Source organism: Thermobia domestica, chromosome 13, assembly GCF_964235325.1.
Source record: "Thermobia domestica chromosome 13, izTheDome1.hap1.1, whole genome shotgun sequence".
NCBI classification, from domain to species: domain Eukaryota; kingdom Metazoa; phylum Arthropoda; class Insecta; order Zygentoma; family Lepismatidae; genus Thermobia; species Thermobia domestica.
The window spans coordinates 203,283,894-203,289,266 of record NC_137466.1 but is presented as its reverse complement, the minus strand read 5'-3'; positions in this window follow the sequence as shown (position 1 = coordinate 203,289,266).

Below are 5,373 nucleotides of genomic sequence, written 5' to 3'. Positions count from 1 at the left end.
TGTTTGTGTCATTGGTATAGAAAAGAAATCAAATTCATTGGTACAACACTCAAAACTATTTGAATTTAGGAACGCCATTATGAAAAGATGTCCTGTATATGTTTACGTTTTGTTGGTGGTCCAAACTTTACAATTGCAGGAGCTTTCCTCTTGCGTGACCGTCTCTTGCCGTTACCAGTTAGCAACTGCCCAACTTTATTAATTGCTTTTGTCTTTAAACTATTACCAGCTTCTTTTACACGTGCACGAACCGATTCTTTAAATGGTCGATTTTCTAATACATCACCCGCAACTTGCATACCGGTTTGTAATGCTTGACGTCCTACAGTTTTTGCACCTTGTTTAAGAAATGGTAAAGCAAAACGAAATAATCCTTTAAAGAAACTACCTATACCATGTCCCCTTTGATATACAGGTCCTGAAAAATATGGTATTCCGCGCCCACGATGATAAGTAACACGTCTTGCTCTCATTTTTATTATTATTATTATTATTATTATTTAGAAGATGCCGGAGAGCGTTTAAAATGTAGTGTTACGGTCAGTGTCCCAGAACGAAATGGCAAATTTCGCCCTGCATGATCTTTTAATAGTATTTCAATTGTATTAAAACAAAATTTTGCAAGTGGCATATAATGAATATCTTCAAATGTAATTGTTTGAACTTTTCCATATTTAATATCAGAGATTGTTGCTATACGTAATAATGGTGCTTTTGTATCACCTAAAAATTGATATTGTATAATATCTGTATAAATAAAAATTTGATGTGGATATCCGATATCTATGTATGGTTGTTTGAATCCATGAGATTCTTTTACAAGATCTGATTTTTCAGAAAAACCTAATTGTAAAGCTAATCTAGGCGACAATATAACTGATTCTACATGTTCATCACATTCAACATGTACAACATTTGAAAAACTAAATCTTATAAAACTCGATATTGCGTTTAATTCTTCTAGTAAATGATAAATGGATGGATAATATCCAACAAGAATTTTACTTTTCATAGGTTCTGCATTTTTAAATTTGTACCATATAACGTTTTCACCCGCGGTAACATTATAACATGTTAATGGAATATGTACTTCACTTAATCCTACATACCAATCGGATTCTGATAAACGAATATTATTTTTTAATTGATTAATAAAATGTGTTGGACTATTTGTAGGATATACATCAGCACTAGCATTTGAAACTAATGTAATGTAAAAACTATCATCAATACTTTCAGAAATCATTTTCGTTTAAAGTGAAGTGTTAGGTTTGAAGTTCCAAAACGAAATGGTAATTTTAACCCGTGTTCATCTTTTAAGTTTACTTCTATTGTATCAAAATATTTCTTTTCAACTTTAACATAATGTGGTGTGTGAAATACAAAAGATTTTACATGACCGTGTTGTACATTATATACACTAAGTTTTCGAACTAATGGACCTATATTTTGTTGTTGTTTTACAATATCAATGCAAACATTAATTGTATTGGGAATATTATAATCTAAATCACATGGAAATTTTCCACGTGCTAATATTAAATCAACATTTTTAACTTTTGTGTATATAACATTTTTAACATCAAGCGTATTTTCATTAATAAATCCAAAAATCTGTTGTAAAACCGGTGTAACACCAATCATACATTGATCTTCTAATTTTAAAGAATGTTTAATAACAACTTGATTTTTATTTTGTAAATAGTGTAACATACGAACATTTTCAGGAATTAATTGTAGAATTGATTCAATTGATGAATAATATCCCGGTGTTATTGGAACATGGTAGCGTTCAACTTTATCATCGATAACACTAGTAATTATAATTTCTTCATTTTCACCAACATTGTAAAAACTCCACGGAATATTAATTTGTGTTAATGCAACACCCCATTCCCCATCACTTAAATCAATAGGTTGTGCCAATTTAACTCGAAATGATGATGTAGTATTATTCTCAAAAAGATTGCTACTTGCATTTGAAGGAAGAGTAACGTAAAAGTCGTGTGTAAAGTTCGAATTCATTTTGCAGACTGAATAGAATCTGATCTAATCCACGAATTCATACTTGATGGATATCCTAACCATTTTACATACATCCACCCTTTTTTACGTTTTAATACTTTTTCAATGAGATATGTTTTCTTTGAATTTATAATTACTTTTTGTAATTCTTGTGCATAAAATATTCCTTTAATTTCTTCACCGTTCCAATCTTTTAATTTGTAAGTGACAGGATCTGACTTAATACATTTGTCAACAATAAATATTTCTTGTGACCATTTAGGTAAATATCCTTTTTCTAATACATGTTTATACTTACTAACACGTACATAATCACCCTCATTAAATTTACATGTTATATTCTTTTTATTATTTTTATTTCTGTATAATGTTTCCCACACTTGATTCACATTGGAATCATTTACTTGTGCAGGTGCCATTTTAATACTTGAATGGTATGAATGATTATAATTTTTTACAATTTGATCTAATACATTAATATAACGATAAGTATTCTTTGCAGTAAAATAACGATACAATCTTTCTTTTAATGTACGTATAAAACGTTCTGCTAACGCGCATTTAATTTCGGAATGAACACTATAATGATTAATTTCATATTCTTTAAACAATTGTTTTACATGACGATTATAAAATTCACCGCCTAAATCTGTTTGTACGTTAAACACGAGTAACTTGAAATTTTTAAAAATTTTTGTTATTGCTTTTACCATTTCAGGACCTTTCTTTGTTTTTAACGGAACACAATATGCGTAACGTGAAAAAATATCAATACAACATAATATATATTTATAATTATTATTATACTTTGCAATATTTTGCATATCTGCTAAATCCATTTGTAATGTTTCATTTGGTGCACTAACATAATACTTTTTACGTTCAAAAACTTTACGAGCTGGTGCATGTAATGTATAAGCATCTTGAGAAGCTAACCAATTTTTAATTTTCTTTTTAGATAACTTTGTTTTGCGTTGTAATGTTTGTATACTTGATAAAGAATCAGGATTTGAATAATCATAATATATTTTTGATAATTTTGTCATTTTTACATACTATATTCTTTCCACTGTTTAAATAAATTAGCAACTACTGCAGGACTAGTAGATTTTCTTACTTTACGAATACGTTGTCTACTACTACTACTACTACTACTATTCACTTTTGATGCTGGTGTGCTAATAGGTGTACCAATAAATTCTTTAGGAACATTAAGATCTTCTAATAAATTTTTAAATTCATGAATACCTAAAGGATTTCTTGAATATTTTCTTGTACGAACAACATCATTTACTAAATCTATAATATTTGAACCTGGTATTGTTTTTCCTTGAATACGTACAATGCCAGACTTATCCCACTGAATTTTATCAGAACTTGTCAACTGTTTTAATAATAGATCTGTTTTCCTACGAAGTGTTTTCGGTACTGATTGTAAAATGTCTGATACAAATGGTAAAATAGAAGTATTGCTATCTTGTTTGGAACTTGATGATAATTTTTCTTTTTCTTCTTCTTGAATGATAGGTAAAGTAATAGGCTTATGTGAAGAAGAAGAAGATGTATACTGTAAATAACGATGCAAAGCTTGTTGATATAATTTCCACTTTTGTTGTACACTAAGATCACGGCGTTTTAAGATATTATTCATTTCTTCATCTAAACGTGACTGATGTGAATCTATGGATTTAAGATTTGATTGAATTTCATGTACAGCATTTTCAGGAACTAAAATCATTTTACGTAACTCTGACATATTTAACGACTGAAAATACTACTTCCTACTGCTGCAAGAAGTGGTCCCAAGATTAACGGTAAAAGCGCACCACCTTTTTGTAATAACAACTTCTTCTTTTTATTCAATGCAGTACGCTGCTGAGATAGAGCACGTAAGATCTTTTTATGTCTACGTAAACGTTGCTTCTGACGAGAATTTAAAGGAATGTTTCCTTTTATTGTGTTTTTAGCTACTTGAGATATTGTTCTTATTAAATCCCCTGAAGCATTTTGTAAAATTTGTTTTCGTTTTGCATTTTTGCATTTGCACAGAGCACGGAGCGTGCTGTAGTGTTGTTTCACCTTCAACATCTTGATGCCGACTAAACAAAAATTTCTGTATGCATGTCTTTTACGTTAGCGTACACATGCATGATTTCATTCGGAAAAATATTTGTACGTATTCGCAATGCATCGTTTGTTTTTTGTGTCAAGTCAAATAATAAATAAGTGTGAGGCTCCCGTGTTACTTCTTCGAACACACTCACGACTTCTTTACTATACCGAGGCATAATTTGCCTTGCTAAATATTGTATTTGTAATTTATCACGTGGATTTTTAAATACTATAATATAATGTGCATTTAAACTAATATCACGTGCATGTTTTCCTTTTGGAAATAAATTTTGAATAATAAATATTACAGTTAACTTTTTATGATGTGCATACTTTGTAAATAAATTAGCAACATCGCCATTAGTTTCCGACATTAAATCATCAAGTATTAATAATGAATTTTCTTTAATTTCAAAATTATTCATGTCAGGTATTCCCTCTACAAAACGTATTTTTGCATTTGCATCTAATTTTGGTATTACTGCACCATAACACCAAACAATATCATTAAATTTTATACTAAACATTTGATCACATTCATTAAGTAAACGATTTACAAAACAAGTTTTACCAGCCCTTGAAGGACCAGCAATTAAAATAGTAGAGGGATGTTGAAACTTTAACATCTTGTAATCAAATGAATGCATACAATAGAGACTCTGCTTTATATACGAGCTCCTTCGTGGCTAAGCGGTTAGCGTACGCGTCTTTGGCGTGGGAGACCCGGGTTCGATTCCCGGCGGGAGCTCATGTGGTTCGGATTCCACGTTAATCAGTAGGTCCACGTCTCGTATAGCCTCGCTGCTCAAAGGGACGCTAAACTAAAATCAAATCAAAAAATCAAAATCTGCTTTATATACACACTCACACTCATACATTCACATATTTTCAAACATGTGAATTTTAATATTTTCACAATCGTTGATTGTTCGGAGTATACATACTAATGAAACGGATAAAAAATCTCTGGGATATAAGATTAAAGCTTGAATTTCAAAACGAAAATTTAAATAAAATCACAACGTAGCTGCTCTTACGACTTTCTATAAGAAAGGAGAATATAAAAAAAATAAGAAGCGTACCAACTAAAATTGCACAGCAAACGAATTATTTACAAGTTTACACCGTAGCTGCTCTGGCATACGAACCATTAAAAAAAATCACTGGGATATGAAATTTAAGCTTGAAATGAAAAAAAAATAAATTATGAATAAATTAAAATAAATTAGGAATAAA